The sequence below is a fragment of the Ranitomeya variabilis genome, chromosome 2 (assembly GCF_051348905.1).
Source record: "Ranitomeya variabilis isolate aRanVar5 chromosome 2, aRanVar5.hap1, whole genome shotgun sequence".
Classification (NCBI taxonomy): Eukaryota; Metazoa; Chordata; class Amphibia; order Anura; family Dendrobatidae; genus Ranitomeya; species Ranitomeya variabilis.
The window spans coordinates 458,681,114-458,690,742 of record NC_135233.1 but is presented as its reverse complement, the minus strand read 5'-3'; positions in this window follow the sequence as shown (position 1 = coordinate 458,690,742).

Genomic DNA, 9,629 nt, shown 5'->3' with positions numbered 1-9,629 from the left:
AAGACCACCAGGGCGATCAGGATGAGCAGCGTGAAAGGCACGAACTAAATCGGCCGCATGCACATCAGAGGCAACCACCCAGGAATTATCCTCCTGACCATAGCCCTTCCACTTGACCAGATACTGAAGCCTCCGCCTGGAGAGACGAGAATCCAAGATCTTCTCCACCACGTACTCCAACTCGCCCTCAACCAACACCGGAGCAGGAGGCTCAACAGAAGGAACCACAGGTACAACGTACCGCCGCAACAAAGACCTATGGAACACGTTGTGAATGGCAAACGACACCGGAAGATCCAAACGAAAGGACACAGGATTAAGGATTTCCAATATCTTGTAAGGACCGATGAAGCGAGGCTTAAATTTAGGAGAGGAGACCTTCATAGGAACAAATCGAGAAGACAGCCATACCAAATCCCCAACACGAAGTCGGGGACCCACACCGCGGCGGCGGTTGGCAAAACGCTGAGCCTTCTCCTGTGACAACTTCAAGTTGTCCACCACATGATTCCAGATCTGCTGCAACCTATCCACCACGGAATCTACCCCAGGACAGTCAGAAGGCTCCACATGTCCCGAGGAAAAACGAGGATGGAAACCAGAGTTGCAAAAAAAAGGCGAAACCAAGGTAGCGGAACTAGCCTGATTATTAAGGGCAAACTCAGCCAACGGCAAGAAGGTCACCCAATCATCCTGATCTGCAGAAACAAAACACCTCAAATAAGCCTCCAGAGTCTGATTAGTTCGCTCCGTTTGTCCATTAGTTTGAGGATGAAAGGCAGACGAAAACGACAAATCAATGCCCATCTTAGCACAAAAGGATCGCCAGAACCTGGAAACAAACTGGGATCCTCTGTCAGACACGATATTCTCAGGAATGCCGTGTAAACGAACCACATTCTGAAAGAACAAGGGAACCAGATCGGAAGAGGAAGGCAGTTTAGGCAAAGATACCAAATGGACCATCTTGGAAAAGCGATCACATACCACCCAGATGACAGACATACCTTGAGACACCGGAAGATCTGAAATGAAATCCATGGAAATGTGTGTCCAAGGCCTCTTCGGGACAGGCAAGGGCAAGAGCAAGCCGCTGGCACGAGAACAGCAAGGCTTAGCCCGAGCACAAGTCCCACAGGACTGCACAAATGACCGCACATCCCGTGACAAGGAAGGCCACCAAAAGGACCTAGCCACCAGATCTCTGGTGCCAAAAATTCCCGGATGCCCTGCCAACACCGAGGAATGAACCTCGGAAATGACTCTGCTGGTCCACTTATCAGGAACAAACAGTCTGTCAGGTGGACAAGAGTCAGGTCTACCAGCCTGAAATCTCTGCAACACACGTCGCAAATCCGGAGAAATGGCTGACAAGATTACTCCCTCTTTAAGAATACCAACTGGTTCTGCGACTCCAGGAGAGTCAGGCACAAAGCTCCTTGAAAGAGCATCAGCCTTCACATTCTTTGAACCTGGTAAATACGAGACCACAAAGTCAAATCGGGAGAAAAACAATGACCAACGGGCCTGTCTAGGATTCAGGCGTTTAGCAGACTCGAGATACATCAGATTCTTGTGATCAGTCAAGACCACCACACGATGCTTAGCACCCTCGAGCCAATGACGCCACTCCTCAAATGCCCACTTCATGGCCAGCAACTCCCGATTGCCAACATCATAATTCCGCTCAGCAGGCGAAAACTTCCTAGAGAAGAAAGCACATGGTCTCATTACAGAGCAACCAGGGCCTCTCTGCGACAAAACGGCCCCTGCCCCAATCTCAGAAGCATCCACTTCAACCTGAAAGGGAAGTGAGACATCAGGCTGGCACAAAACAGGCGCTGAAGTAAACCGGCGCTTCAACTCTTGAAAAGCTTCCACGGCTGCAGGAGCCCAGTTAGCAACATCAGAACCTTTCTTGGTCATATCCGTCAAAGGTTTAACAACGCTAGAAAAATTAGCGATAAAACGACGGTAGACGTTAGCAAAACCCAAGAACTTCTGAAGACTCTTAACTGACGTGGGTTGAGTCCAATCATGAATAGCTCGGACCTTGACTGGGTCCATCTCCACCGCAGAAGGGGAAAAAATAAAACCCAAAAAGGGAACCTTCTGTACTCCAGAGAGACACTTTGAGCCCTTAACAAACAAAGCATTCTCACGCAAAACCTGAAACACCATCCTGACCTGCTCTACATGCGAGTCCCAATCATCAGAAAAAACCAGAATATCATCCAGATAAACAATCATAAATTTATCCAGATACTTCCGGAAAATATCATGCATAAAGGACTGAAACACTGAAGGAGCATTAGAGAGCCCGAAAGGCATCACCAAGTACTCAAAATGACCTTCGGGCGTATTAAATGCAGTTTTCCATTCATCTCCTTGCTTAATGCGCACAAGGTTGTACGCACCACGAAGATCTATCTTGGTGAACCACTTGGCACCTTTAATCCGGGCAAACAAGTCCGACAACAGAGGCAAAGGATACTGAAATTTAACAGTGATTTTATTCAGAAGCCAATAGTCAATACAAGGTCTCAAAGATCCGTCCTTCTTGGCCACAAAAAAGAATCCCGCACCAAGAGGGGAAGAGGATGGACGGATATGCCCCTTCTCCAGAGATTCCTTGATATACGAACGCATTGCGGTATGCTCAGGTACAGACAGATTAAATAATCTTCCCTTAGGAAATGTACTACCTGGAATCAAATCTATAGCGCAGTCACAGTCCCTATGAGGAGGCAGAGCACTAGATCTGGACTCGCTGAATACATCCTGGTAATCAGACAAATACTCAGGAACTTCCGAAGGAGTAGAGGAAGCAATAGACACCGGCGGGGAGTCACCATGAATTCCCTGACAGCCCCAACTTGACACAGACATTGCCTTCCAATCCAAGACTGGATTATGGGTCTGTAACCATGGCAGACCCAAAACGACCAAATCATGCATTTTATGCAGAACAAGAAAACGAATCACCTCCCGATGTTCAGGAGTCATGCACATGGTTACCTGTGTCCAAAACTGCGGTTTATTTTCCGCCAATGGCGTAGCATCAATACCTCTAAGAGGGATAGGATTTACCAATGGCTCAAGAACAAAACCACAACGCTTGGCAAACGACAGATCCATAAGACTCAGGGCAGCACCTGAATCCACAAACGCCATAACAGGGTAGGAGGACAATGAGCAAATTAAAGTCACAGACAAAATAAATTTAGGTTGCAAATTACCAATGGCGACAGGACTAACAACCCTAGTTAGGCGTTTAGAGCATGCTGATATAACATGTGTAGAATCACCACAGTAAAAACACAACCCATTCTGACGTCTATGATTTTTCCGTTCATTTCTAGTCTGAATTCTACCACATTGCATTAAATCAGGTGTTTGTTCAGACAACACCACCAGAGGATTCGCGGCTTTGCGCTCCCGCAAACGCCGGTCAATTTGAATAGCCAGCGCCATGGAATCATTCAGACCTGTAGGAACGGAGAAACCCACCATCACATTCTTAATGGCTTCAGAAAGGCCATTTCTGAAATTTGCGGCCAGAGCACACTCATTCCACTGAGTAAGCATGGACCATTTCCGAAATTTTTGGCAATACACTTCAGCTTCATCCTGCCCCTGAGAAATAGCCAACAAGGCTTTTTCTGCCTGAATTTCAAGATTGGGTTCCTCGTAAAGCAATCCGAGCGCCAGAAAAAACGCATCAACATTTGCCAATGCCGGATCTCCTGGCGCTAGCGAGAAGGCCCAATCCTGAGGGTCGCCCCGTAAGAAAGAGATAACAATTTTTACTTGCTGAGCTGAATCTCCAGATGAACGGGGTCTCAGAGATAGAAACAATTTACAATTATTCCTGAAATTCCTAAACTTAAATCGGTCTCCAGAGAACAGCTCAGGAATAGGTATTTTAGGTTCAGACATTGGACTACTGGTAACAAAATCTTGTATACCCTGCACACGAGCAGCAAGCCGATCCACACTTGTAATCAAAGTCTGGACATTCATGTCTGCAGCAAGCACAAGCCACTCAGAGGTAAAGGGGAGGAAAAAAGAGAGGAAAGAAGGAAAAAAAAAAAACAGACTTTCCTTTCTTGTAATCCCACTTCTGCAATGCATTAAACATTCAACCTTGGCCTGGCATACTGTTATGACCCCAATGGCAGAGGGTCTCAAAAATACGTACCAAGTCTGCAAACACAAAAAAACAGCTCATAGGGCAGTGGTAACTGGGCTGACCATATATCTAATCCTAGCACCACAAATAGCAGCAGTCGGGGAACGTGCCTACGTTGGTTCTAGACGTCTCGCGCCAGCCGGAGAACTAACTAACCCTAGAAGGGAAAAGATAGACCTTTCTTGCCTCCAGAGAAAAGACCCCAAAAGTTGGATACAAGCCCCCAACAAATAATAACGGTGAGGTAAGGAGAAAAGACAAACGTCAGAATGAACTAGATATTTAGCAAAGAGAGGCCCACTGACTAATAGCAGAATATAGTAAGATGACTTACACGGTCAGCAAAAACCCTATCAAAATTTCCACGCTGGATATTCAAGAACCCCCGAACCGTCTAACGGCCCGGGGGGAGAATACCAGCCCCCTAGAGCTTCCAGCAAAATCAGGAATCACATTTAGTACAAGCTGGACAAAAAATAATAGCAATGCAAATAACCAAAAAAAACAAGGAAGCAAGACTTAGCTTAATTTTGCAAAATCCAGGACCAGCAGACAGGAGCAAACAGAAAGGAACTGATTACAACGATGCCAGGCACAGGACTGAGAATAAAGGAAGTTTATATAGCGACACCCCTGGACTAACGACCCAGGTGGGTGCCAAACTGAGGAAAGACAATCCCAGAGTCATATCACTAGTGACCACAAGAGGGAGCCAAAAAAGTCTAATTCACAACACTCAGCGTTATAAACTGTAGTGAAATACTTGGGGGTTCAAAGTTCTCACAACACATCTAGATAAGTTCCTTGGGGGGTCTAGTTTCCAATATGGGGTCACTTGTGGGGGGTTTCTACTGTTTAGGTTCATTAGGGGCTCTGCAAACGCAATGTGACGCCTGCAGACCAATCCATCTAAGTCTGCATTCCAAATGACGCTCCTTCCCTTCTGAGCTCTGCCATGCGCTCAAACCGTGGTTTCCCCCCACATATGGGGTATCAGCGTACTCTGGACAAATTGGACAACAACTTTTGGCATCTAATTTCAACTGTGACCCTTGGAAAAATACAAAACTGGGGGCTAAAAAATAATTTTTGTAGAAAAAAAAAAAAATTATTTTCACGGCTCTGCGTTATGAACTGTAGTGAAACACTTGGGGGTTCAAAGCTCTCACAACACATCTAGATGAGTTCCTTAGGGGGTCTACTTTCCAAAATGGTGTCACTTGTGGGGGGTTTCAATGTTTAGGCACATCAGGGGCTCTCCAAACGCAACATGGCGTCCCATCTCAATTCCTGTCAATTTTGCATTGAAAAGTCAAACGGCGCTCCTTCCCTTCCGATATCTACCATGCACCCAAACAGTGGTTTACCCCCACATATGGGGTATCGGCGTAGTCAGGACAAATTGTACAACAACTTTTGGGGTCCATTTTCTCCTGTTACCCTTGGGAAAATATGAAAGTGGGGGTGAAAAGATCATTTTTGTGAAAAAATATGATTTTTTATTTTTACTGCTCTGCATTATAAACTTCTGTGAATCACTTAATGGGTCAAAGTGCTCACCACACATCTAGATAAGTTCCTTAGGGGGTCTACTTTCCAAAATGGCAACTTTTGGGGTCCATTTTCTCTTGTTACCCTTGGTAAAATAAAACAAATTGGAGCTGAAGTAAATTTTTTGTGAAAAAAAAGTTAAATGTTCATTTTTATTTAAACATTCCAAAAATTCCTGTGAAACATCTGAAGGGTTAATAAACTTCTTGAATGTGGTTTTGAGCACCTTGAGGGGTGCAGTTTTTAGAATGGTGTCACACTTGGTTATTTTCTATCATATAGACCCCTCAAAATGACTTCAAATGAGATGTGGTCCTTAAAAAAAAAATGGTGTTGTAAAAATGAGAAATTGCTGGTCAACTTTTAACCCTTATAACTCCCTAACAAAAAAAAATTTTGGTTCCAAAATTGTGCTGATGTAAAGTAGACATGTGGGAAATGTTACTTATTAAGTATTTTGTGTGACATATCTCTGTGATTTTATTGCATAAAAATTCAAAGTTGGAAAATTGCGAAATTTTCAAAATTTTTGCCAAATTTCCGTTTTTTTTTCACAAATAAACGCAGGTAATATCAAAGAAATTTTATCACTATCATGAAGTACAATATGTCACGAGAAAACAATGTCAGAATCACCGGGATTCGTTGAAGCGTTCCAGAGTTATAACCTCATAAAGAGACAGTGGTCAGAATTGTAAAAATTGGCCCAGTCACTAACGTGCAAACCACCCTTGGGGGTAAAGGGGTTAATTCATAGTTTTGATGCCTTCAGTGTGAATGTACAATTTTCATACTCATGAAAATACAGAAAAATCTTTAAATGAGAAGGTGTGTCCAAACTTTTGGTCTGTACTGTGTGTGTGTGTGTGTGTGTGTGTGTGTGTGTGTGTGTGTGTATATATGTATGTATATAGATATAGAGATATATATATATATATATATATATATATATATATATATATATATATATATATATATATATATATATATATATATATATATTTTTTTTTTTTTCTTGATACTTATTTAGTTTCTGATCTTTTGCAGACATTTCCAGGAAATGTAAGTGGTAAATGATGTGATCACTCTTTGAGTAGGTGTTAATCTATTTTAATCATCCCTAACTGTGAAAACGTTAGCAGCTCTTCCTGTAAAAATTTCACTAGAAGACCCTGTAATCCGAAAATGAGAACTGTGAACCTTAATGGCCAAAGTCGGCCATGGGGAGAAACGGTAAAAAGTGTAACGATCATTAACCCCTTTCTGTCATTAGACGTACTATTCCGTCCATGTGGGGTGGGCCCTACTTCCCAAGGACGGAATAGTACGTCCAGCACGATCGGCCGCGCTCACGGGAGGAGCGCGGCCGATCGCGGCCGGGTGTCAGCTGACTATCGCAGCTGACATCCGGCACTATGTGCCAGGAGCGGTCACGGACCGCTCCCGGCACAGTAACCCCCGGCACACCGCGATCAAACATGATCGCGATGTGCCGGCGGTGCAGGGAAGCATCGCGCAGGGAGGGGGCTCCCTGCGGGCTTCCCTGAGCCCCCCGCAGCAACGCGATGTGATCGCGTTGCTGCGAGGGTCTTACCTCCCTCCCTGCCTGCTCCAGACCCGGATCCAAGATGGCCGCGGATCCGGGTCCTGCAGGGAGGGAGGTGGCTTCACAGAAGCCTGCTCAGAGCAGGCACTGTGAAGCAGCCTGCGCTTCTCTCAGATCGGTGATCTGTCAGAGTGCTATGCAAACTGGCAGATCACCGATCTGTATTGTCCCCCCCTGGGGCAAAGTAAAAAAGTTAAAAAAATTTTTTCCAAATGTGTAAAAAAAAAAAAAAAAAAAAAATATTCCAAAATAATGAAAAAAAATATATATATTATTCCCATAAATACATTTCTTTATCTAAATAATAAAAAAAAACAATAAAAGTACACATTTAGTATCGCCGCGTCCGTAACGACCCGACCTATAAAACTGGCCCACTAGTTAACCCCTTCAGTAAACACCGTAAGAAAAAAAAAAAAAAAAAAACGAGGCAAAAAACAACGCTTTATTATCATACCGCCGAACAAAAAGTGGAATAACACGCGATCAAAAAGACAGATATAAATAACCATGGTACCGCTGAAAGCGTCATCTTGTCCCGCAAATAACGAGCCACCATACAGCATGATCAGCAAAAAAATAAAAAAGTTATAGTCCTGAGAATAAAGCGATGCAAAAATAATTATTTTTTCCATAAAATAGTTTTTATCGTATAAAAGCACCAAAACATTAAAAAATAATATAAATGAGGTATCGCTGTAATCGTACTGACCCGAAGAATAAAACTGCTTTATCAATTTTACCAAACGCGGAACGGTATAAACGCCTCCCCCAAAAGAAATTCATGAATAGCTGGTTTTTGGTCATTCTGCCTCACAAAAATCGGAATAAAAAGCGATCAAAAAATGTGACGTGCCCAAAAATGTTACCAATAAAAACGTCAACTCGTCCCGCAAAAAACAAGACCTCACATGACTCTGTGGACCAAAATATGGAAAATTTATAGCTCTCAAAATGTGGTAACGCAAAAAATATTTTTTGCAATAAAAAGCGTCTTTCAGTGTGTGACGGATGGCAATCATAAAAATCCGCTAAAAAACTCGCTATAAAAGTAAATCAAACCCCCCTTCATCACCCCCTTAGTTAGGGAAAAATAAAAAAAATGTATTTATTTCCATTTTCCCATTAGGGTTAGGGCAAGGGTTGGGGCTAGGGTTAAGGCTACAGTTAGGGTTGGGGCTAAAGTTAGGGTTAGGGTTGGGGCTAAAGTTACGGTTAGGGTTTAGATTACATTTACGGTTGGGAATAGGGTTGGGATTAGGGTTAGGGGTGTGTCAAGGTTAGAGGTGTGGTTAGGGTTACTGTTGGGATTAGGGTTAGGGGTGTGTTTGGATTAGGGTTTCAGTTATAATTGGGGGTTTTCCACTGTTTAGGCACATCAGGGGCTCTCCAAACGCGACACTGTGTCCGATCTCAATTCCAGCCAATTCTGCGTTGAAAAAGTAAAACAGTGCTCTTTCCCTTCCGAGCTCTCCCGTGTGCCCAAACAGGGGTTTACCCCAACATATGGGGTATCAGCGTACTCAGGACAAATAGGACAACAACCTTTGGGGTCCAATTTCTCCTGTTACCCCTGGAAAAATACAAAACGGGGCTAAAAAAAAGATTTTTTATTTTCACGGCTCTGCGTTATAAACTGTAGTGAAACACTTGGGGGTTCAAAGTTCTTACAACACATCTAGATAAGTTCCTTGGGGGGTCTAGTTTCCAAAATGGGGTCACTTGTGCGGGGCTTCTACTGTTTAGGTACATTAGGGGCTTTGCAAACACAATGTGACGCCTGCAGACCATTCCATTTAAGTCTGCATTCCAAATGGCGCTCCTTCCCTTCCGAGCCCTTCCATGCGTCCAAACGGTGGTTCCCCCCCACATATGGGGTATCAGCGCACTCAGGACAAATTGGACAACAACTTTTGGGGTCCAATTTCTCCTGTTACCCTCGGGAAAATACAAAACTGGGGGCTAAAAACACATTGCAATGCTAGCTGTATAACAGAGATCACACTGCCGATAGTGAAATTCCCATAGAGGGTCTAAGTAAAAGAAAATTGTAAAAAAATTTTTTAAAAAAATCACTAAGTAATAAAAAAAATGTACATACTGAACCCATAAATAAGTATCTTTAAGTATAAAAATAATAAAGTATACATATTTGGGATCACCTTGTCCTGAACAACCTGTCACACTAGTTAGTTAACCCCTTCAGTGATCACTGTAAGAAAACAAGGGAAAATACAATGCTTTTTGATCATACCAGTGAACAAAAAGTGGAATAAAACG